Source organism: Chiloscyllium plagiosum, unplaced genomic scaffold (genome assembly GCF_037043375.1).
Source record: "Chiloscyllium plagiosum isolate Xiang-an unplaced genomic scaffold, Cpla_swu_hap1 HiC_scaffold_17, whole genome shotgun sequence".
NCBI classification, from domain to species: Eukaryota; Metazoa; Chordata; class Chondrichthyes; order Orectolobiformes; family Hemiscylliidae; genus Chiloscyllium; species Chiloscyllium plagiosum.
Window position 1 is genome coordinate 19,216,897 of NW_028270155.1, and position 27,050 is coordinate 19,243,946.

The window sequence follows — 27,050 nt, forward strand, 5'->3', positions numbered from 1 at the left end:
TCAAAATAAATTCCACCAAAAACTCGCTAGTTCAATCACATCTTAGCAGTGTTTATAGACGATGGATGCTAAATAATTTTAATTGTTGCATTATACTTGTTAAATTTGGTAGATTTATGTGGCTTATTTATATAGAATAAGCACATTATTTTTCCAGTAACAGTATGTTGTATTGTTACTCTTGACAAGCAATGAGAAGTCATTGACCTAGTTGTGTAAAATTGACCTAAGGTTTGGCAACTCATTCATTTTTTCTTCAATTGTCTGAGAAAATCATCCAACACCCTCAATTATAAAAATTATAAAGGGAAAAAACAACTTCCATTTATGCATTGCTTCTGATAAATGTCCTAAACAGCTTCTCAGCCAGTGACAGCCAGGAATGCTGTCAAACTATGGCCCCATTTGTAATGTAGGAAATATTGCAGTCAGTTTGTGCACAGCAAGGTTCCACAAACAGCACTGAGACAACTGACCAGATGATCTGTTTTAGTGATGTTGATTAAGGCATGAACATTTCCCTGAAAGTCTGGAAAAATCCCTGCTCCTCTTCATGAGTGGAACTCCGTCACTGTAGCACTGATGTGCCTGCATGGATTACCTGCTCAAGACTCTGGAACTTCCGGCCTTCTGGTGAGAGTATTACAGATGGGTCAAGACCACCATCACACAAAGAAAAGAACTTTTCTAAAAAAAAGATAGATTACACTGAAGCTAGATTTTGAAGGTCAGTGCTAATGAATGCCATTAAACATGGATCTCTGCTCAAAACAGAATTTACCAAATACACAAGTCCGTACATTCCTCAACTTCCTAACAATAAAAAAAGACTTACATCATTTGACTTGATTTGTAACCCATGATCTGATTCTTTGGTCAAGGGTTTCCTTTACATTGAACTTCCTACTGAAATCATAGGGCCGTGGATTAACCCTTTGGTTCTCACGCTGCTTTTTCATGTTACCCACTGAATAATGATGTGACTCTTCTGTCCTGCCACATTTTGGTAAATAGATTTTACTGAATACCAATCACTTGTAATTCATGGAAATGTAAACTTCTATGCTAGATTCCTGTATGGAACATAATACTATATGCATAAAGACTATTCACCTATGTATGGGAGAGCATGTATTGGATTGAAACTTCTTGTCTCCAAACTTGGATTCTGCAGTTCAGGTGCAATCATTATATGGGACTAGTTGCACAATGTCATGAAAAGCTATTATTCTACTATAGCTATTCACATTTCTACCTGGCTGCTGACATTAGTTCATATCTAATTCCTTATAAATGCACAGTTTCTTCAGTATCGTGATGGAAGCTCCTGCATTACTTTGGCATGATGTTTTACCAGAAGCACCAAGTTGTCTTTCTTGTTTCAAGCTGGAGTAACCTGATGTGCATTATCATTGATCTTCAAACATTGATTTCAATTCTAAGCTTTCACTTTTGTTTTTACAACTAGACAATAACTACATTACTACAAGAAAATTCAATGTTCCAAGTTTCAATCTAGTGTAGATTTATACAAATATTAGATTTTAGCATTTAAGCAATCTTAGCCAGCCCAAATAAAATCAAGCTAATATGAATGCTGGGGATCTGAGACAAACAGAACCCCTTAATTCCGAAGAAGAATTATCTTAGACTTGCAATGTTAATTTTGTTTCTCTCCCCATAGAGACCTGTCAGATCCATTGAAGTTTTGCAGCATTTTCTGTTTGGATTTAATATCAGAAAGCTCAGCAATTCCTGTGTTTTAGATAAAAATGATGAGAAACATATTTGAAAAGTTGTTATTCTACAATAAAATGCCTGTACAGTCTTGCTCCAGTGGTAGTGAGTATCATCATTGTATAAATATTATATAATCTTGGTGTCGTAAAATAAATTGTAATAATTACTTTCTCTACTTTTTTTGTGAGCATTGGCAGCTGACCAATATTCTTTGTAATAGATAACAATTAAACAGGAAACCAAATCTCTTTCTGTCTGTCTGGTTGCAGAAATAGCATTACTTTAGTAGGCTACAAAGAATTTTTAAAGAAGCTTTTAGAAGGGTGGCACAAATCTTTCTGCTTTCAGACAGGATAATTTGCCACATTGATTACAATTCAGTGGTGTATATGGTTGTGAGGCACTACCTGAATGCAGCACTGATTATACTTCTATATACAAGAAGTCAATTTTCAGCTTAGTCATTTCAAGTAGGCAATCAGTGTAAATGCAGAATAGTTTCTGAATGGACCCAAACAAACAGACTAAGAACAAATACCGATTCTTTGTCAAATTACCAATTCATTGTCAACATATGTTGTGCTGGGAGGAGTAAACTGCAAATGTCTATTATTATAAAATTATTATTAGCAATTAGTATATTGCTGATCAATGTCTCACCTCTGGCGACATCTTTATTGTCATAACCATCAATATCTGACTCCCCATTTTCTGAAACTATTTTAGTTTATTGATCCTCTGAACTTTCCTTCCCTGTACGTCCTGAGCTAGAATACAAGTGCTTCCTCCTCCTGCTTTCTCATTGTGATGAAGTCAAGATAAACTGCCTTGTGCCCTATCCTAAAAACAAAGCGCAGATATTGTGGAACTCCTCAATCATCATGCAATCTGCAGGCACTCAAGACTCAAGCTTTCTCATTACTCATTCCTAGTTCATTTGCTGTGTTTCCCCTTCCTCTTTGTAAACTTGGCAACTTTATTCTGCAGTCTTTTTACATTTGGCTTCTCCATTTTCACAAAGATGACCAAAGGGAAATACTTTTCATTTATTTCAGTTTGGTTATGTTGGAATTCTCACTACAGCTGCTCAAGGCAGCACTTCCCTCCAGCAATACCATTAAAGTTTTTAACCACAGGTCTGAGGGTCACAAAAACTGAGTCAAAAAAGGGCAGTCGTGGACAGGAAATTTCATGTTTTGCTTTCATAGGAATCTTAGCCTTTCTCTTGCAAGGACATGAGGCACAGTCTACAAATAAGGTACTTGTTCTGCCATTGTGGATTTTTGCCTCCAGCAGGTATTGTCCCTGATTGGGGTAACATTTATGCAAGCTCCTGTAACATGAGAACTAGATGTAGTCAATGCAGTATTGAATGATTCAAAAGATGTTAATTACAGCTGTTGGTATATACATATATACAGTCACAGACCTTTCAGAGTCTAGGCTAACATTGAGCTAACTAAACCAGCAATTTCTGGAGAAAGACAGCAAGTTTGTCCTCTGAAGAAGAGTCTTTGGACCCGAAACTCTGCTTCCTCTCCACAGATGCTGCCAGACATGCAGCTTTTGTTGTTGTTTCAGATTTTCAGCATCTGCAGTTCTTTATTTTTTAATATTGGCAAATATTCGATTTGGTTACAAACAGCAGCATGTTCCCATCGGTATGTCATGCTTCCAGTGGCCCTGTTAGGGTGGAGTCTGAGGCCTTTATAACCTCGGATCATATGTTATTAAACAATGCTGTTATTATGAGCATTTCTATTAGAGGCATAGTTGTGTATTAACTGTGAGACAACACAATCACCCATTATGTACATCAGAAAGAAGCTGACTAAGATTCTGTCATGAGAATTTTAACTAATTTTCATTTTCAGTTTCACCTAAAGAAATGATTTGGAACATATGAGTAATATCATAGAATCCCTACATTATGGAAGCAGGCTTTTCAGCCCATTGAGTCCACACCAATCCTCCAAAGAACATTCCATCCAGACCCACAGCCCCTACCTGACCATCCTGCATTTTCCATGGCTAATCCGCATAGCTTGCACATCCCTGGACACAATGGGCAATTTAGTATGGCCAATCCGCCTAACCTGCACATCTTGGATGGTGGGAAGAAGCCAAAGGAAACTCATGCAGACATAGGGAAAACATGTAAACTCCACACAGACAGTTACCTAAGGGTGGAATTGAACCTAGGTCTCTGGTACTGTGAGACAGCAATGCTAGCCACTGAACCACCCCCATGATGGAGATGGTTTGCTAACTGTAACATTCAAGAGACAAACGTGATGGGACACATGTCACCTGTCAGCACTTCAGTAATAAATGTGAGTAATGATCATATTTCACTTCATGTTGTGACAGCAGCAGTTTCTTTAATATCTCTTAGTTAATAGATCACTGACAAAATATATTGCAACAGAATATTGGCTGAACTCCTGTTATTTGTTCAGACAGTAGATGCAAGTTGTTAGTCTTTTTGTATCCAGAAGTTTGAAATAATCACACACAGAGTCAATATGTTGGAGGTATATTTCTTAGAGATCTCCATTGGTAGACTGAACTATTGCTGCTTGGCACCTGATGGCATTGTAACAGAAACATATGGCACCCTGGTAGCATACTTGCATTTCAACTTTCCTTGAAATCTTCATATAGTCCTTCCAATCATGGCTTCTTTTAAAATGATATCCTGACTAAAGATGATTAACAATGGAATTTATAATTGAATTAAAAACTTTTTAGAATCCATTATAATTTATTGTCTTACCTAAAATAATATTCATGGCATTGATTAGGTGATAGGAGGTTGTACCTCCACCTTATAGATTTGCATTTTAGAGCTCTTAGTGATAATTTGAATACTTCTCCAATGATGGAGCACTTGATGTTACCAATGTTGTGTCATTGGTTGTGCCAAGTGTTGGTGAGAATCTTGATGCTGCCTCACTGCTTGGTGAAATTGCTAATGAGCTTTCCTTCTTTAATAGAAACAGAAATTTTTGGAGAAACTCAGCAGGTCTGGCAATATCAGTGAGAAGAAAGCAAACATAATGTTTCGCGTCTGATGGCTCTTCATCTGCTAATTTGGAAAGCTCAGGCAGCTGAAGAAGAAGACTTCCAGAAAGATACAGCACTCAATGATGAAAAGTTTGAATTATAGATTAATGTTACTGACTTGGAAAGGCTGACAGCTGAGTTGGATGTAACATGCCAGCTGGAAAAGAGCATATTGGAGAGAAACTGTGTAGTAAACTGTTACAGAGGAGGCATTCAAGTGTGAGATGCTGGACTTTAGGTTGGTGAAGGAGTATGCAACAGGTGGAGATGGAGGACAGAGGGAGAGAAATTAGTAGGACAGACAAAGGGATATATTCACTGCTTATAATGTGGTGTCCTACTACACTGGGCAGATGAAGCGCAGACTGGGCGACTGCTTGGAAGAACACCTACATCCTGTCCACCTGCCACTACAACACAACCATGCTCTGTGGCCAACATTCCTGTCTCAGGCTTCCTGTCCAAGAAGCTCAGTGTAATCTGGAAGAACAGCATCTCTTTTTCCACTTGGGGACCTTGCAACCTTCAGGACTCAACATCATGTTCAACAATTTTAGACCTGAACACCTTCTTCCATGTCCTTTACCCATCCCCACACTCCAGGCCTTGTCATCATATGGACTGTTTTCAGCACTGCCAACCCATTTTTACGACTGATGTTCCACAATTTCAGATTTTCTTTCTCCCTGGCCAACCATTATCCATCCCTTTGTCAACCTAACTGTCTTTCTCTCTTTCTCTTTCTTGTTTTTTTTTCTCTCTCTCTATCTGTCTGTCTCTGGGCTCCATCTTCACATATTTCGTATCCTCTTACTTCACCCACCTCCTGTCTTTAGCATTCATACCATCGTTTCATAGCTACCATCAGTTCTGAAGAAGGGTTACTGGACCTGAAAGGTTAACTCTGCTTTCGCTCCACAGATATTGCCAGGTCTGCTGAGTTTCTCGAGCAATTTCTGTATATTTTCAGATTTCTAGCATCTGCAGTTCATTTTTTTAGATTATCAGCTCAATTGGCTGGACAGCTGGTTTGTCATGCAGATTTGTGCCAACAGCACAGATTCAATCTACCTACCAGCTGAGGTTACCATGAAAGTTCTACCTCTTTGGCCTCGCCTGAGATATGGTGACCTTCAGGTTAGACTCATCACCAGTCATCTCTCTCTAATGACAGAACAGTCCTCTGGGATTATGGGGACTTTACCTTCACTCTCTCACCATTATATTTCCTCTTCTTTTGTCTTTTTTATCAAGAAGGTCATGGTTACTGATCTCTTTCAACTGTCTTCTAACGATTTGCCAGAATTTGAAATTTCCTATCTTACATGTTCTTTTTCTCATTGTGTTGAACTCAGAATTGTTGCTGCATCTTTGAATCCAATCCTTCACACAACTGAGATTTCTGACCTCCCCTCCTGCTTTCTTGTAATCTGCAAAACTAAGCAGCTAATTGCCAATCCCAGCTTTAATGTTCTCCAACACTCTGGTCATCATTAATGGGAACTTACCCTGAAGGCTGGTTAGTTTAAAAAGATGTTAGTTGTCAGCAACTTGATGTAAGAAGTGGTGACCGACATGTGATCATCATCATTGTCCTGCTTTTCCTAAGTTGCTTCATTTCAAAAACAATTTATGAAAAAGAAGTAATTTGCTCAGGAGATTATTTGCTGGGCTACAAATGTAAGTTTTTTAACGTCCATTCCTTTCCTCATTACAGATGATCTATGTCCATCAAAATGGCTGAATCTGCAATGAACAGACTTGTTGCTTAAAAAGGACAAATTCTGTCAGCTCCTCATGTCAATATATGGAAGGATGTACAGAGTTCCAACTAACACAGAGGAAGAATTGTGGATTAATTTTGACAATTTTAGTAAACCCAATGAAGAGGATTCTGAAGAAAGAAATGGAGGACTGTGTTTTCCATGCACTTCACTCTCATGGCCATCTGATGGGTAACTTGTCAACTTGTTATGACCAGTCCCTAATGAGTACACATAATTAGGAAAACTCTAAAATCATTACACTTCCAGGGGATGAGGGAAGAACTGGAGTCCACTTTTTCATTCAACTCTCCCACTAGCCCCCACCCCCTTCACCTCAGTTGGAGATAACAAGGTTAAAGACACAACAAGAGCTCTCTCCCCTTGTGGATAGCTTTCCCAGTTTCAGTGTTTCAAAGGGATCCAATTTAACTTGGCTTTCTTGGGTTAAGGAAATTGTCAATTTACTTTTCCTCACATTTTCAAACTAATAATGAAATGTCCCACGGACACAAACCACAAATTTGCTCCTCCATGCTGAGTAGAGGTTGGAAAGTTGCAGCCGTTAAATTGAAGGTTCTAGAAGGGCAGATGTCAGCAGCTGAGCAATTAATTCGGAGGTTCTTGGTTTGTCATGTTTCTCTGAAGGAGTTGTTCTGCTTCCTTTGCAATGATGCTTTTGCAGAATTGTGACTTATTTTCAGCAATCAATACAACAGAGAGAAACCGTACCCTTGTGCTTTCAGGTAAAAGTAGCCAACAGGGTTCTATTCAGGTGTGATCCTAACAACATACACCAACCCCATAGAACTAGAACACTACATTGACATACCAAGACCTAGGTTTTTTTTTTTAACCCTTTTTCTTATGTATTCCTCGATTAGAAATCACAACAGACTATGCTTTAATTTTTGCAAAGCATCTTTTCTTTTGATGAGTCTCTGTTTGAAGTCCTTGATACTCTCCAGGTGTGACATTCCCTTATTTTGCTCAGGATTAATTATAATCTGCACAGGAATTTTCCAGACAGACTCAGAATTTACATCCCCAAAGGTCATCTTTGGCTTGTATGTCTCTTTTATTCAAGATTTTGACAAAAAATCTTTTGCTTAAATTCAATGTGTCCAAATATAATTTGGAGCAGTGTTCCATTGTCATGGTAAACTATATCTCAAAAACAGTCTCAGAAGTCAAGAACTAGTGGCTCCTGAGAGATCAGAAGACATAAAAAATTGAAACAAATCCATAATTGATATAATCTATCAAACATTAGGTAACTCAGCTTTCCTTTCTCTTGCAGACACTTAGATCTATCCTTACTTTCAAATAAATGCCTTCAAACATATTTAGCCCGAATAAATAATCTTGCAATAATTTGCTATTAACTATCATTAAAGTAATTTTGGAAATATTTTGCTAAAATTATATCAAAATGAAGGCTAATAAGATTTTGCACTGGTATTACTTACAGAATATTCACAGCTGGCAGGAAATTTATGGGGCTGTGAAAGGTAAGAGGGCAACATAGTAAAAAGAGTTATTTTTGTAATTGTAGCAATAAAGTCCCTAATACAATCAGCATTAAAGTTAAATAGAGTGAAAGAGGAGGCAAGAAAATCTTGATTTGCAGAGAGAAACAATTAAAAACCTGATGAATACAAAAAGAGGATGTGAGAGGGAGGTAAAGAGATCCTTAGTACTGAGGAAAGAATAAGTTCAGGTAGGAGGTTGTGTGATTGGAGGAGGAAGAGATTACTAATACAAAGAAGGAACAATGTGAACAAGGAAACGGAGAAAGAAGATTCTCTTCTTAATGTTAAAATACTCAGAATGAGACGTTAACATGGCGTAGGAAAAATGGTTTTACAACAAACTATACATGAACTTAAATTTAAATCTAAGAATCTTTTTGGGGTAGTCGATTCATTTCTTAGTTTCAGCATAATTAGCTGAAACTTAAATGTTTGCAAGGTCCTTTTATGAAGATAATATCCTTTTTGTTGGCTTTCCTCATAATAAGCATCATATTTCTACAGAGATTCAGGGATATCAGCTATTACTATTACAAGAGCAAAATATTGTGGAAGCTGGAAATCTGAAATAAAAGCAGAAAATGCTGGAAATGCTCAGAAGTGTAGGCAACATTCTGTGGAGAGAGAAACAAGAGTTCCCATTTCAGATCTGCCACGGTCAAGCAGACTTTTTCTCTCCACAGATGTTACCTGATCTGCTGCATATTTCCAGTGGTTTCTGTTTTAATAACCTATTCTTGATTTCTGAATAATCTTAATAAAGCTCTTACATATGCTTAAAAGTTTCCTTTGAATGATGTGTGGGAGAGAGTCATGGCCTGATATTTCCTCTCGGCAAGGAACTCCCATGATTCAATTCAACTTTTACAAGGCTGTACTGAGGTTCAACGCATGGAGAGTGAGAGAACAGTAGTATTTTGGATAGGACTTGAATGGTATGAAAAAGTGGCTTCTCATTAATTTTCTGCAACTCACATTCAATATTCATCACCATTGACTTCAGTAGAACTAACGACCAGAGCATCAAATACCATAGAGTCACAGAGATGTACAGCACGGAAACAGACCCTTCGGTCCAACCCATCCATGCCGAACCAGATACACCAACCCAATCTAGTCCTACCTGCCAGCACCTGGCCTGTATCCCTCCAAACCCTTCCAATTCGTATACCCATGCAAATGCTTCTTAAATGTTGCAATTGTACCAGCCTCCACCACTTCCTCTGGCAGCTCATTTCATACACGTACCACCCTCTGTGTGAAAAATTTGCCCCTTAGGTCTCTTTTATATTTTTCTCCTCTCACACTAAACCTATGCCCTCTAGTTCTGGACTCACTGACTCCAGGGAAAATACTTTGCCTATTTACCCTATCCATGCCCCTCATAGTTTTGTAAACCTCTGTAAGGTCACCTCTCAGCCTCCGATGCTCCAGGGAAACCAGCCCGAGCCTGTTCAGCCTCTTCCGATAGACAAAATCCTCCAACCCTGGCAACATCCTTGTAAATCTTTTCTGAACCCTTTCAAGTTTCACAGCATCTTTCCAATAGGAAGGAGACCAGAATTGCACGTAATATTCCAACAGTGGGCTAACCAATGTCCTGTACAGCCGTAACATGACCTCCCAACTCCTGTCTCTGACCAATAAAGGAAAGCATACCAAATGCCTTCTACACTATCCTATCTACCTGAGACTCCACTTTCAAGGAGCTATGAACCTGCACTCCAAGGCCTCATTATTCAGCAACACTCTCTAAGACCTTACCAGTAAGTGTATAAGTCCTGCTAAGATTTGCTTTCCCAAAATAGCAGCACCTCGCATTTATCTGAATTAAACTCCATCTGCCACCTCTCAGCCCATTGGCCCATCTGGTAAAGATCCTGTTGTAATCTGAGATAACCCTCTTCGCTGTCCACTGCACCTTCAATTTTGGTGTCATCTGCAAACTTACTAACTGTACCTCTTATGCTCGCATCCAAATCATTTATGTAAATTACAAAAAGTAGAGGACCCAGCACTGATACCATGAGGTGATTATAATTGTTCAAGAAGAATTTTGACCTCTGAGGCCTATTAATCAATGGTACATTAGCAGACAGTCATTCTGTGCATTAGATTATAACCAGACAGAACTCTAATTAGGATTGCACTCCAGAATATAAAACATCTTGATTGCTTAGAGAATTGAAAGAGTTACTGAGTTTTGTGTTTAAAATTAACAATAAAAAATTGGAAATGCACTATGCTTAACAGACAGAGGTTTTAGCTTAGGGGGAGCTTTCCTATCTCTTAGCTAGAAGGTGCAAGAACTACTCCAGATAGTCCTGACCAGAGGAGGCCAGAGCCAGTACCAGGTTTATGCACAATCTAGATAAACCACACCGTGGGGCCTCTAAATATAAAAGACTAAACTTTAAGTTTCAGATAATCGCTTGAGAAATGAAGTGATCAGGCAAAAGAAACTCTCAAACATGTATTTTGTTTTCTGTAATGATAAAACTATTCTTATTAAATAAATTACCCATCATATAAAATAATCCTGCTTGGATATTAAACATGAGCTGAAAATGTGTTGCTGGAAAAGCGCAGCAGGTCAGGCAGCATCCAAGGAACAGGAGAATCGACGTTTCGGGCATAAGCCCTTCTTCAGGAATGAGGAAACTGTGTCCAGCAGGCTAAGATAAAAGGTAGGGAGGAGGGACTTGGGGGAGGGGCTTTGGAAATGCGATAGGTGGAGGGAGGTCAAGGTGAGGGTGATAGGCCGGAGTGGGGTGGGGGCGGAGAGGTCAGGAAGATGATTGCAGGTTAGGAAGACGGTGCTGAGTTTGAGGGATTTGACTGAGACAAGGTGGGGGGGAGGGGAAATGAGGAAACTGGAGAAATCTGAGTTCATCCCTTGTGGTTGGAGGGTTCCCAGGCAGAAGATGAGGCGCTCTTCCTCCAACCGTCGTGTTGCCATGGTCTGGCGATGGAGGAGTCCAAGGACCTGCATGTCTTTGGTGGAGTGGGAGGGGGAGTTAAAGTGTAGGGCTACGGGGTGGTTGGGTTGGTTGGTCCGGGTGTCCCAGAGGTGTTCTCTGAAACGTTCCGCAAGTAGGCGGCCTGTCTCCCCAATATAGAGGAGGCCACGTCGGGTGCAGCGGATGCAATAGATGATGTGTGTGCAGGTGAATTTGTGGCGGATATGGAAGTGTCCCTTGGGGCCTTGGAGGGAAGTAAGGGGGGAGGTGTGGGCGCAAGTTTTGCATTTCTTGCGGTTGCAGTGGAAGGTGCCGGGAGTGGAGGTTGGGTTGGTGGGGGGTGTGGACCTGACGAGGGAGTCACGGAGGGAGTGGTCTTTTCGGAACGCTGATAGGGGAGGGGAGGGAAATATATCATTGGTGGTGGGGTCTGTTTGGAGTTTCGCAGTAGGTTAAAATCTTCGAGGAGAAAGTGAGGGCTGCAGATGCTGGAGTATCAGAGCTGAAAATGTGTTGCTGGAAAAGCGCAGCAGGTCAGGCAGCATCCAAGGAACAGGAGAATTGATTTTAACCAGCATCTGCAGCCCTCACTTTCTCCTCGAAGATTTTAACCTACTGCGAAACCTGTTCCTTGGATGCTGCCTGACCTGCTGCGCTTTTCCAGCAACACATTTTCAGCTCTGATACTCCAGCATTTGCAGCCCTCACTTTCTCCTCGAAGATTTTAACCTACTGCGAAACAGACCATGGCAACACGACGGTTGGAGGAAGAGCGCCTCATCTTCTGCCTGGGAACCCTCCAACCACAAGGGATGAACTCAGATTTCTCCAGTTTCCTCATTTCCCCTCCCCCCACCTTGTCTCAGTCAAATCCCTCAAACTCAGCACCGCATTCCTAACCTGCAATCATCTTCCTGACCTCTCCGCCCCCACCCCACTCCGGCCTATCACCCTCACCTTGACCTCCCTCCACCTATCGCATTTCCAAAACCCCTCCCCCAAGTCCCTCCTCCCTACCTTTTATCTTAGCCTGCTGGACACAGTTTCCTCATTCCTGAAGAAGGGCTTATGCCCGAAACGTCGATTCTCCTGTTCCTTGGATGCTACCTGACCTGCTGCACTTTTCCAGCAACACATTTTCAGCTCTGATACTCCAGCATCTGCAGCCCTCACTTTCTCCTTGGATATTAAACATGGTCAGAATGCTACAGTTTGTACAGTGCCTTCAATGAAGATGTGTAGTGCTTAGTCTCCCATTCCCTGAGTCTCACACTGACAAACTCCAATATTACTGTGTTCCTAAGCACTACACACCAGTTCAAGAACAGTTCTGCCCACTTCCTTTATTTTTCAGAGTCACGTGATCCATTTTACTGCTTCAGTCAAAGAGTCATAGAGATGTACAGCACGGAAACAGACCCTCTGGTTCAACTAGTTCAGGATAATCAAATATCCTATGTTAAACTAGTCCTATTTGCCAGCACGTGGCCCATATCCCTCTAATCCCTTCCTATTCATACACCCATCTAGATGCCTTTTAAATGTTGTAATTGTACCAGCCTCTGCCACATCCTCTGGCCATTCTTTCCATACACGCGCGGAAAACTTGGCCCTTAAGTTCCTTTTAAATCTTTCCCCTCTCTCCCTAAACCTATGTCCTCGAGTTCATGAAATAAAAATGACTTATAAGGTGTTTTCAACTTATATTATACATTTAAGCTATTGAATTTGAAAACATTTTACTTCTAAAAAATGCATTTATTTTTAAACAACTAATGAAGCGTGATAAGCACTCGGTTTCCTCCTTGACACCAGGTAAATATATACATTATTGAAATGCATCTGTGCACTTATGGCTTTTATTTTATTTGTAAACAAATGGGTTTGAGTTCAAAGAATTTGTCCAGGAAGCTTTGCTCATTATTACAAAGAGGCCTGTTAAAAATGAAGTGAACATTTGAGAGTGGAAGTCAGAATTGAAAAACAAGCAATGGCTTGAAAAATATCCTAACAGAAAGGACAATGAAAATAACAATATCAAAGTTTTATTTTTGTCCATATGGATATGCAAAGGGGCAAGTACAAACTAATAATCGAACTAAAATATATCCTCACATTAAACCTATTTGCATTTTGAAATGCTTTCAAATCAGATGATTTCATTTTTTCTTAATGGTATTTGAAATCCTTTAGTCCACAGCAATAATACAACCTGTATAAAATCTAAAACTTTTTCCTTCCTGATTTTTTGATGGCAAAGTCACTGCTGATTAGAAGTGAAGATTATCAGTTTCAACACACATTATACTTATCGCAGACAGCTTTTCTTACAGCATTATCATCTGCTGTTCATTCCTGATGGCCTTCTGCTCTGAGAATGACCTTTCTCCTGAGTGGTTTTGTTATGATTAAATTCAAAATGAATCACAATGTTGCTTCTACATTAGGGAAAGTGAATTGTATCTTAATGATGATTTGATACAGATACTAGTGGTAAATTAGATTACTTACAGTGTGGAAACAGGCCTTTCGGCCCAACAAGTCCACACCGACCCGCCACTCACCCAGACCCATTCCCCTACATTTACCCCTTCACCTAACACTACAAGCAATTTAGCATGGCCAATTCACCTAACCTGCACATTTTTGGACTGTGGGAGGAAGCCAGAGCACCCGGACGAAACCCACGCAGACACGGGGAGAATGTGCAAACTCCACCCAGTCAATCGCCTGAGGCGGGAATTGAACCCGGGTCTCTGGTGCTGTGAGGCAACACTGAGCCACTGTGCCACCCATACTTATCTGAAAGGCTTTCCTTGATATAGTCCTGGAAGTCTGGGATGCAATAGCCTAGTGATATTATTGGCTGGACTGTTAATCAAGAGACCTCAGTAATGTTCTGGGGACCTTAATCTGAATCCCACCTTAGCAGATAGTGGAATTTGAATTCAATAAAAATTGGGAATCAAGCGCCTATTGATGTCCATAAAATCATTGTCAATTGTTGGGGGAAATTCCCATCTGGTTCACTAATGTTCTTCAGGGAAGGAAGCTACCATCCTTAACTGGTCTGGCCTACATGTGACTCTAGATTCACATTAATGTGATTTACTCTTAATTACTCTCTGGGCAATTAGAGATGAGCAAAAAATGCTGGCCTAGTCAGTGATGCCCACATCCTGTGAATGAGGTTTTAAAAAATATTCTCCAACAAGGTTGACATCAACACCACCAGGATATACTTTTATACACCGTTTAGTTGTTTTTATGACTTTCTTAAATTAAACAAATAAGAAAAAATGTTAGTATCACTTTTGTTTATCATTGCTCTTTTCCTTAAGTTGTTCTTTTTAAGTGTATCCATCATCGGAAGAAAGGCTTTCACTCAAAATCTGTCTCTTGGAGAAACTGTTTCATCAGCACTCGGAGCAGCATCAGTATTGACATTTTTGATTTCCCTTCTTTTTATTTAGTCACAAACATGTTGTCAGAATCAAGCAGATTTTCTTTTGCTTTGACTTCAATATCACCAAGTCTTTCTCAAGTTTGTTTCAAGAAGTGAGAGTGATGTGCAAAGCTTTATGCACATCCAAAATACTGTGCATCCTGTCATGCCTCAAGTTGTTCCATCGGAGGCTGAGAGCTGATCTCATAGAGGTTTATAAAATCGTGAGGGGCATAGATAGGTTAAGTAGATTAGATTAGATTAGATTCCCTACAGTGTGGAAACAGGCCCTTTGGCCCAACAAGTCCACACCGACCCTCCAAAGAGCAACCCACCCATTCCCTTTTATTTACCCCTTTACCTAATACTACAGGCAATTTAGCATGGCCAATTCACCTAACCTGCACACCTTTGGAATGGTCTTTTCCCTGAGGTGAGGGAGTCAACAAATAGAGGGCATAGGTTTAGGGTGAGAGGGCAAAAATTTAAGAGGGACCTAAGGGGCAACCTTTTCACACAGAGGGTGGTTCATATATGGAATGAGCTGCCAGAGGAAGTAGCGAAGGCTGGTACAATTACAACAGTTAAAAGTCAACTTTTAAATGTATATGAATAGGAAGGATTTAGAGGGATATGGGCCAAGTGTTAGCAAATAGGAGTAGATTAGGTTAGGATATCTGGTTGGCATGGATGAGTTGGGCTGAAAGGTCTGTTTCTGTGCTGTACATCTCTATGACTCAATGAGCACAATCTCCAAGCCCTCCATTTTCTCCTGAACAATTCAAGCTTCTAACCTAGTATCATCTTGTTCATTGTCATCAGTATGAAGATGGGTAAGAAAATTAAGAATTGAACAGTAAATCTTATGGCTGGTATAGCCTTTGTATGTGTGTTCAACATAGAAGAGATGTTTTGGTTTGGTGGCATTTGGATAAAAAAATGATTTAAGTACTATTGAATGTCTAATTGGTAATGTTGTGTGAACTCTTAAGCTTGACATATCTTAGTATGTCAGCATGTCATAATCGGCCCTGACAGGAACTCTGGGTCTGACTGGTCAGCCAGCAAGCATATGGCTCCTGACCTACCACATATCTCTTTCCACTGTAGAGGACAAACCATCACATTGATAAGTTTCATGGAGACAACATTTCCATCTATTCTCAAGGCAGAACAAAGTTCACACACCGTTGCACAAGAACACCCACTGTTCAACTATCAGGAATATCTTTTTATATTTGTTTAAAAAGTCAGAAGTTCATATGCCTTAACAAAAATTGCTGGAAAAGCTCAGTAGGTCTGGCAGCATCTGCGAAGAGAAAGCAGAGTTAATGTTTCGGGTCCAGTGACCCTTCTTCAGGGTGGGGATAACTTAGAATCATGGTAAGTGGAAATATCAGACCGTGACTCTCTTCCACACATCATTCAGAGTAAATTTTAAGAACACATAAGAGCATTTTTAGGAGCATTCAGAAGTTGAGAATACAAAAGAGAAATCACTGGAAATATGTAACAACATCTGAAGGGGGAAAAGATCTGATTGACTGTGGCGGATCTGAAACGGAACTCTTCTTTCTCTATCCATAGACTATTGGCTGGCATTCTGATCATTTCCAGCATTTCCTGCTTTTATTTTAGATTTCCAGCTTCCATGATATTTGCTGTTGTATCAGGAATAGCTGATATCCTTTACTTCTCCACAAATATGATGCATAGTATGAGGAAAGCCTTCATAAAAGGTCTTTGCAAACATATTAGTTTCAGCAAATTAGCACCTATTTCTGCGCAATTCAATTTCAAGGCTGGTCACTGAACCCTAAACGTTAACTCTGCTTTCTCTCCACAGATGCAACCAGACCTACTGAGTTTTTTCAGCAATTTCTGTTTTTGTTTCTGATTTCCAACATCTGCAGTTCTTTTGGTTTTAGTTCAAATGCATGTCTGTGGACTGCATTGCTTAAAATGAAGTTTTTTTGAATGCGTATCATTTTTGTGATTGAGCAGGTTAACTGCTTACAATGAAGAACTTATTTTTCATTGACTACTATAGTAACTTCATCAGCAGACATAGAATCATAGAAATCTCTACAATGTGGAAGCAGGCCATTCAACCCATTGAATCCACACTGACCTTTGAAGAGCATCCTGCCTCGACCCACTCCCCTACCCTACCCCGAAAACCTGCATTTCCCCTGGCTAATCCACCTAGCTTGCACATCTCTGGACATTATGGGCTATTTAGAATGGTCAGTCTACCTAACCTGCACATCTTTGAACTGTGGGAGGTAAACGGACACTCGGAGGAAACCCACACAGACATGGGGAGAATATGCAAACTCCACACAGACAGTGGCCTGAGGGTGAAATCAAACCTGGGTCCCTGGCGCTGTGAGGCAGCTGTACTAATCACTGAGCCACCAAGTTGCCCCTTATATGCGGACATATCATTGTACAATTTTTAGAAGATTGTTAGAATATTATATTTTTTTTATGAACTTAACAATAAAAGTGAATCACTCTGTATACTGTGAACAGCAAAATTCAAAAGTGGAAAAAAAGTTGAACTCCCAAGGGGAGGTGGGAGTGATTGCCTTTGACTTTGAGGATGCATTCAACCAAGTGTGGCATCAAGGAATTGTAGCAAAACTGGAGTGAATGGGAATCAGAGGGAAAACTTGCTGCTGATTAGAATCATGACAAGCAGAAAGGAAGACGGTTGTGCTTGTTGGACACCAGCCATCTCAGCTCTCAATATCTTGGCAGCTGTTCCTCAGGATAGTGTCCGATGCGCAAGCATTTTCAGCTTCTTCATCAATGACCTTCCCTCCATCACAAGGTCAGAAGTGGGGATTTTCACTGATGATTGCACAATGTTTTTCAGCATTCATACTTTATTAGATTCTGAAACAGTCCATGCACCAAAGTAGCAAGATCTGGATAATATCTAGTTTTGGGCTGACAAGTGACGAGTAACATTTGTGTTACACAAGTGACAGGCAATCTCCAACAACAGAGAACCTAACCATTGTCTCTTGATTTGCATTGCCATTACCACTGCTGAATCCCACACTACCAATATTCTGTAGGTTACCATTGGTCAGAAACTGAACTAAATTAACTATATAAATATACTGTTGAGAGTGTGTTGCTGGAAATTCCACAGCATGTCAGGCAGCATCCGAGGAGCAGGAGAATCGATGTCCTTCATCCATTCCCGATGAAGGACTTATGCCCGAAACATTGATTCTCCTGCTCCTCAGATGCTGCCTGACCTGCTGTACTTTTCCAGCAACACACTCTCCACTCTGATCTCCAGTATCTGCAGTCCTTACTTTCTCCATATAAATACAATGGTACAACAGCAGGTCACGGGTGAGGAATCTTGCAGGAAGTAACTCACTTCCTGACTCTCAAAGTCTGTATATCACCTACAAGGCCCAAGTCAGGAGTGTGATGGAATATTTCCAATTTCCTAGCATGAGTTCAGCTCCAACATGCACAAGCATCTTGTGTTGCTCTGAAGTGAAGGTTTTCATATATGCTATTTAAGAAATCTTGAAGTAAATTAGTTTGGACTGTAGGAGCTAAACAGAGCACCCGGATGTAACCCACGCAGATTTAGGGAGAATGTGCAAATAGGTTTACAGAAATGTGTATATTATACAGATTGATATTATTAGCTGGTGTAGATTATTAGCTTTTAGTTGCCCTTTGTCTATGTGTATAAAACAAAGCTTTGAGATTTCTGTTTCCATTGCCCTTTCTGTTTGGATACTCCTTAAGCTATTTTTTGTTTTCCTCTTTCGGCATTCACTGTCAAAAGTTCTCTTCATTTTGACAAGCCTATCTATAACAACGAGAAATGAATCCCAAACAAGTTCTCTGAATTCAATTTGTTTTGGTTGCAAGTAAACTAAAGCAAACACAGTAGCAGCAGTTCATACCATCTTTGACAGCACCTTCCAAGTTCATAACCATTCGGAAGAACAAGGGCAGCAGATACATGGGAACACCACCACGTGCAACTTTCCCTCCAATCCACACAGCAGCCTCACTTGGAAATATTGCACACTATTTCTCATTGTTGCTGGATCTAAATCCTGGAGCTCCGTCGATAATAGCAGTATGTACATAGTTATACTAAATGGACTGCAGTGATTCAAAAAGGCAGCTCACTACCATCTTCTCAAGAATGACCATGGATAGTCAAGAAATATTGGTCTAATCAGCGACACCAACGTCCCATGAATGAATAAAAAAACTCCACATGATCTTCCTCGCAAGTGTTTTCTAATTGATGCCATAAAGGTTGTCCAACTAATACACTACAAAAATACACTGAACATTTTATTACATTTGTTAAGTCCATTGAAAATCAAAAAGAAGAATATTAATTCATTTGGAAGCAGATACTAAATTTAAGATGACATACACAAATCCTACAATCAGCAAACCTTACTTGATCATATGATCATTAACTTCTGCCTGCAGAATAGTTGTTGCTGAATTGACTTTTTTTTTGTGCTGTTGTTCCATGAAACATAAAGGACACTAAAAATGCTGCTTATTAAAATATCTCCCTGGACAAAGCAAATAATAAGACCTCAACTGGCACAGACTTTTTTACAGCAATTAGCAAGTAATAAGCACAATGAGCTGGCACATGTTATAAACCATAAATTTCTGGAGCTCTTTTGAATATATCCCTGAAATTATTTTTCATCCATTTTATAGATTGAAAACCTTGTTAAAATTGAATAATAATACTTTAATTGGTCAGCCTAAGTTAGGAAAACTTTAGCACACCTTTAAGGTGTTGGAGGAAGCTGTTTCCCCATGCTGTGTGCTAAGAAATAGGTGACTATTGCTATTGTTTCATTCGGCATTTGCAGCAATTTGATCTGAAATGTCCTCACATTTGTTCCTTTGTTCAAACAAACAAGAAATGAGGTGGGCCTTGGCTCTCTCAGAACACAAGGACATGAGGGATTCCTGGACTCGAGAGTTGGCAGAGAGGGATGGGTAATTTCCCGTTTATGTGCCAGACCAGTCTGAGAGGTCTGTATCGGAAATTCCCCCCCCTCCCACTCCTTGGAATTTTGTACAGATTGAGATTCTGGGAAAAAAAAATAAAGGGGTGAATTTTTCAAATTTTTTCAACAAAGTGTCATCTTCACCCTCTGGTGAGCACATCACTGAGACGTCTCTACAGCTGGTGAGGAAGAAATCCCCAGATCACTGGTTCTCAGAGGACAGCTGGAGACCAGACATCAGCTTAGCCCCAGGCAGAAAATTAACCCATGCTTCTGACCCGCTGTGATTCTCAGCACTTTTTGTTTTCAGAATAACCCATGTTGAGGGTCATGAATAATTTTGTTCTAGTGCACAGACAGTCACAGGAGGACGAGGCAGATTTTTCAGAGACAAACTGGATCAAAGTTTTGAGGAGTCCACCCCAATCCTGGTTCCAACACGTATCTGTCTGGCTATCTCAATGGACAGGGTGGCAGCCACTATACACGGCCAGGTCCAGCAGAATGATTATTGGCCAAGGATAGAGGAACATATTAACAGCAGTTTGTCATTCAGCCCCTTAAGCTTATTCCACCACTCAATTATATCATAGCTGATGTGTGGTCGGACGCCATATACCTGCCTTTGGCCCATATTCCCTAGCACCATTGTTTAACAAAAATCTAAGATTCAAAGTTAAAATTGATCGAGGAACAGCTGATATTTATGGAAGAGTGTTCCAAACAACAACCACCATTTGCGTGTTAAAGTGCTTCCTAACAGTTTGGCCCTAATCTTTTAACTACGCCCTTGTTGTAGAATGTCCAATGAATGGAAATAGTTTATCTTTAACTACCCTGTCTTTTAATATCTTGAAGACTTCAATCAGATCACTCTTTAACCTTCTAAATTCCAGAAAAAACAGGTCTAATTTATATTATCTCTCCTCATAACTTAACCCATGATGTCCAGATATCATTCTTGTAAATCTAGTTGTGCTCCCTCCAAGGACAGTAAAGGTGGTGTCCAGCTTTGCTCACAATACTCCAAATGGAACCCAACCATGGTTTTGTATAACTTCAGCTTAATATCAGCATCCTGGTATTCCAATCCTCTCGCTATAAAAGTCAACTTTCCATTAGACATCACTCCACATGTGCCCAAAATCATACTCCAGGCACCCCTTCCACTGAGGGAAACAAGATAATACCAATAGCTATACACATGGAGGAGAAACCATTCACAGGCCAGCCCCAACCCATGGTCTCTCCCTCCCCAGCCACCCCAGAATTCATGGGGATGCCAGGTCCTTCCACATTCATGTTGCCTGTAATCCCAAAAGTGTAGAAGCTGAAGCTGAGGAGAGTGAGCCTGCATCTGGTTGGGATGCTTTCAGATGTCTTGGCTCCCTCTAGTCATAAATACCCCTGGGATTATGCAACCAACTCTCTCATCCAACTCCACCAAAGTACACTGTACAGCAAGCTCTCTCCACCCCACTACGGACCCAGGGCTGCACATAGATAAAGCAAAATGGGAGGGGAGTTAAAAGGAAAATAAACATACAGAGTGTACAGAGATACCATGGATGATACATCATTAAAAATACACTTTTATATCTGTAGATATATATAATCATATTTAATCATCAGTTGTATAATTGACTGTCATGTTAGCCACAGGGTTTGGTTAAGTGGTTGCCATGACAGAGTTGAGCAGTCCTCTCATTTCACACAAGGGAGATAGAATATAAATGATGAGGCAATACTCACCTCTCAGAAGTATCCTAAATAGCAGAAAATTTCAGGCATTCTTCAAACTTTATGTTCATGAGGGCAGGCAAGATTTAACACTTAATAACTTTATTTAGATTAGATTAGATTCCCTACAGTGTGGAAACAGGCCCTTCAGCCCAACAAGTCCACACTGACCTTCAGAAGAGAAACCCACCCAGACCCATTTTCGTCTGACTAATGCAGCTAACGCTATAGGAAACTTAGCATGTCCAATTCACCTGACCTGTACATTAAGATTTTAGATTTAGCTGAAAGTAATGTAAATACTTTGTAATATATCCTTGCCTCCACTTATATTCCACACTCACAAACACGTGGTGTGTTAGATGTGATCACCCATGAATGCACACATCTCTTGAGGCAAAGATTTATTTTACCAATATGATTAAACAGGGAGCGTGCACTCATTCAAAGATGAGTGATGACCCATGCTCAATTACCATCCAGACTTACCCTTATAATGCAAATAAGTCCTTCTGGCTTCAAAGATAAGAAAATAATGAAATCTCCTCTATTCTCTGTGAATGTGTTGGCAGCCATTTGTCTTTCTTATTGTGCAGTCAAGATTTGGTTGAAGATGACTCGTCGCCCAGGCTGCACTCCACCTGATAGTCAAGATTCTTGCTGCACATTCATGTCCCTGTCAACTTCCATCAGCTCTCTGATACCCCACATTCCCTTTCAAACCTTTTATTTAATGGTCAATACCCCCAGCTTTCTTCCACAGCCCTTGGCTTATTGCTTTGCCTGACCCACTTATCCAACCGTTGAAGCCAGGGTTGTGGTGACTTGCAAAAAAAAAGCCCCTGCCTCAACATCTTCTGCCATCCCATACTATATCAGACTCCATCCTTATAGCAGGAGTTTCTCATCTTTATGAGAAATTCTCATCCAGCCATTGAAATCTCCGGGGGAAGCTCAGACTTTCCTTTTGCATTATTCTCTCACATTTCTGGTTGCCCTATCATAGGAAGGATGTTATTAAGTTGGAGATGGTTCAGAAAAGATTTCAGGATATTGCTAGGAATAGAAGGTTTGAGTTATAAGGAGAGGCTGGGATCATTTTCACTGCAGTGCAGGAGATTGAGGGGTGAACTCATAGAGGTTATAAGGTGAACGTTAGGTGTCTTTTCCCTGGAGTGGGGAGTTCAAAACCAGGGGGCATATTTTTAAGGCGAGAGGGGAAAGATTTTAAAAAATATATAAGGGGCAACTTTTGTACATGGAGAGTGGTTCATATGTGGAATGAATTTCCTGGGGAAGTGGTGGATGCAGGTACAGTTACAATGTTTGAAAGACATTTGGATAAGTTCATGAATAATAAAGCTTTGGAGGACACACACAGGTGGGATTTGTTCAGTTTGGGATTATGGTCAGTATGGACTGGTTGGACCAAAGGGCCATTTTCCGTGCTGTATGACTGTATGACTCTATTTCTCATTATTGCCCAGACAGTTTAAAATCTGTGAAAATTCTGCCCAAAGATCTAATAGGAAATTGTGCAGTATTTACTTAATGTGTAACAATGGAACTGATAGAAGAGGACCTTTTAAACCTTAAAGTCATGTTGAAGGAGGCGATGATGAAAGGATTAATTAGGGTTATAGTCAAGAAAATGGTCACCTATCAGATTATAAACATTAACATGTACCTTGTTTAATAGTGTGAAAAGAGCCATTTGAAGAACCTCTCCAGGGCATGGAAAAGATATTTAATTATAGATAGGATTGAGTGGAAGCCAAAATGAAGGAAGCATTGAGTTAGAGGAATTTAAAAGCTGAAGAGCGTGTTTGAGCCCATTACACCTCTGAGTTTGTAAACTCCTTTTAGGAAAAAAAACATCTGTTTCCACATTCAAAGACTGCTTTTGTAATGTATATCATAATTAAACAATCTCTTGAGTTAAAAAAGTCCCATACTTTCACCTCTCTCTTTATGCTTTCTGCATATAATCCAAATTCTATGTGATCTTCACCCTGCATTTCCTCATTAGATCTTTCTTAAAATGTCTCTGCTTTAACGAATTCATCCTTAGTTCTTCAAATTATTCACCAGAATTAGATGAATTGGATGGGAAGGAAAAGGTTGAAAGAGGCCATTTTTATCAGTAACAGGAGCTGGAGCATTTGACTTAAATACAAAGTGTCAACACTGCTGATAACACCGCTTGAGGAATGAAAAACGCTTGCCAAAAATACTGGCTTTCCTTCAGTCAGAACTGAGGATATTCAGATAAACAAGTATCTGTCTGCTTTTGAAAGAGAGAGGAAATGCTTAATACTTCAGAGAGGAAATAGAGAGCATTCTTCTGAGATTGACTGAATCAGAAGCAGAAAGGGAGAACTAAAGCAAAGGTTGGGGTTGCAAACACATACTCATGGGTTAATCAATCCCTGAACAAATTGTTATGAGTTTTGATACAAGAGTGACATCCAAAGCATTAACCTGTTGGATTCTGACATGATGGATCTTTTGCGTAAATCTGCTGTGCGTTCATTTCGGATTTCAACCAATTAAGATTGGTTTGAACTAAACATTTTGCTATAGCGTATTATTGTATAAACATTCATTGTGCTTTTACCCAAATTTGGAATTGAGATCTCCATTAACGTGGTTGACAAAATAATTTGTATTGCATAAGTGTCTCCATGTAAAAACTGCATTTTGTTATATGGTTAAATTCTCATTTACAAGTTTCCCATTTGGCACCGAGCCTGGCGTGATTACAACTTCACTCATATTTTAGTAGTGAGCTCAGTAATGTACGGACAGTATAACCCACTTCTTGTTTGAATTTGGTAGTGAAACCCTGATATAAAAACCTCATTCACTCAAGAGAATCCCTGTTTTTCAAATTTCAATCTTAAGTGACCAATTTAATTCTCATTATACAACTTGTAACAGGAACAGTTTCTCACTTTCTAAAACCTCTTCACAGTGCTGAGTGTTAGCTCAGAATCAAGAATGCACTGAAACCTTGATGCTAAAATTCACATTTCAGCACACAAAAAAACCTCCACGGAAAAGGGAAGCGCTTGTAGGCAATTCATTGCTCCAGTTAAATAATGTTCATCTAAAGATCCTTGGAGTTTGCCAGCCTTCTAAATCTAAGGGGCCAAAATAATCTGGCTGGCATTTCCCAGGCTAAGCTAATGAAGGTCATCTGACAAGCAACAGGATGCTTCTTCCTGACTGATGCTGCTGCGTCTGCAATGTGGCAAGAAGCAAGTTATTGCAACACCAATATTGAGGTTTCTGTGGTGCCACTGGTCAGTAGTTTTTTCCCAGGTGTTGTGGCCAAGGTTGCATGTGGGGAAAAAAACAAACGGTAAAGGGCAGCAATGGAAGAGTTTAATGAAAAATCAAACAAGCCTTAGTAGGCATTTTACTTGTCGAAGAAAGGACTTTAGTTGGTGGGTTATGATTGAGCAAGTGAGGACAAAAACTAAATTTCAGTCCTCTGAAGATATTCTCACAAGACGCTGAGACAGGAAACGGACTGGTGTCAGGATTTTGTTTTGCTGCTGCTGCTGCAATGCATTCTAATACATAAGATTCTGCAATGGAAAGATATGTTTGTGGCTGAAACACACAGTCCATATTGTGCTGAGTAAGTTTGTTCGTCAGTACACTAGTTCATTTGTGTGAATTTTTTTCTGCTTTAGCAGAAATATTAATGAGCTAAAGATAAATGTGTTAGTATATTTGATAAAATGTGCACATAGGAATTTCATCTGTTTGCTATTGACATTTGACAGAGGGATTTAAACCCTTTTATCATGTTTGAGAATTGGCTTTGGATCATGTGGTAACATTATTGCCACTCTTAGTCAGGTGGTTGTGGCTTCAAGTCTCGAGTCAAAGATCTGAAGATAAAAATCTAGATGAATATTCCATTGCAGTACTAAGGGACTACTGCACTGACAGAGGTGCCATCTTTTGGGTGATCTATTAAATAAGATATCTTGTCTGGTCTCTTAGATGAATATCAAAGATCTCATTACGCTGTTTGAAGGTAGGACTTGCCTTCAAGTAGGCAACTCACCATCACCTTCACAAGGGTAACTCGAGGCAGACAATAAATGCTGGCCAGCCAGCAAGTGAATAAAACAATAACTCCCTGAAGATCTGGATTATACTCCTCTCTTAGCCAGAACATCTGAAATTAAATATCAGGGATAATACTGTTTACACATTGCAATAGTCTCTACACCATAGAAACTACTTAACTACCTGTGAAGTGTTCCTGAAATCCTGAAGGGCAAGAAGTATATTTTGAGAGAAATGGTTCTTTATCTGATGCACTATGATAACCTTCTGTATCTTTGTAACAATTTATTTGTCCTCCCCTGCAATGCTCGCTATTCAAGGGTTGAGAATACAGGTCCTATGTAACCATATCGACTGAGTGTTCTGTCCATTTCAGTTTGTTTGCATGAGTTTACTCTGAAGCTTTTCTGCAAGTGTGCCAGCATTGACAGGAATGACTGTCAGAGTGCAAAATGGTAACAAATTGTTCACCATACTTTGAGTTCAAATGCCTTAATGATGAGACAGAATGAGGGCAAAGAAAGAATGAAAGGATGAACATCTTCCATGCTTGGTTCCATGACCTCATCAGACACCCTGCCCTGTATGTCCAAAGATCTGAGGATTGAGAATTGGTCTGTACACTCACTGAAGACCCATAGCAGAAACTCTCAATCCTGAGGGGCCATCAACCTTGAATCAAAGACTGGCTGTCAATAACTTTGTAATCATTGTGTTGTGATATGGTGACATTGAGCTTTGAAGCAGTGACACTAGTATTAATGTGGAGGAGTATTGGGGTCTGATTTTGCTTGCATTGATCATTATCAACCTAAGCAATGTTTGATGAGGTAATGTTATCTCCCTGCATCAATGGCCTAGATTCAAGAAGAACTCCGATGTCAGCTTAGGAACAGATCACTGGGACATCCTTGGATGAAGGCCAGAAATTAAAGGGAAAATTTGCAGTGAGAAAACTTTGTAAATCCATTCTTGTTCACATTTTAAATCGGATACCAATAATCTTTGCAACAGTGACTTCAGGTTGAATTATGTTATTGGTTGTGAGCCACTTTGTGATGTTCTAAGAGTGTTGCCATATAAATGCAAACTTTATCAGATTCCAGATTATGCAGTGCCAGTGAGTGGACTTCATGGTCAGGAGCACAAACTTGGAACTTTAAGGACAATGTTTATGATTTCAGCGTTAGGAAATGCTATTTAATGAAAAGGTTTCAAAGCACAATGTATCACGCATTTTTACCACATGTTTGTTCTGGGTTATGGAAACAGTTTTTATGTGTTTTACATATTCTATTGCCATTCTGACTGGATAGGCATTATTGTTTGTCAAAATCCATGGAATCGTGTGGCTTTATTCCCTTCTTGAGTTCACTGGATCTCACAGAAGGCCATGGAAGACAAATCGGTGACTATATTCAAGGAAGAGATTGACCAATCTTTGGATATTTAAGACATCAAGGAGAATGGAAAGACAATGGGAATAATGTGCTGAGCTACAGATCAGCCGTGATCATATTGAATGACAAGCTTGAATGGTCAAATGACTTATTCCCACTCTGACTTTCTAGATTTCTATATTTTGAAATCAGCAGCATGCTCCTTGAAGGGTTAAAAACACTGTCCCAACACACTACTGAAATCTCCCCCTTTCCTGAAAATGTAAACCATATTTGACTGTTTCT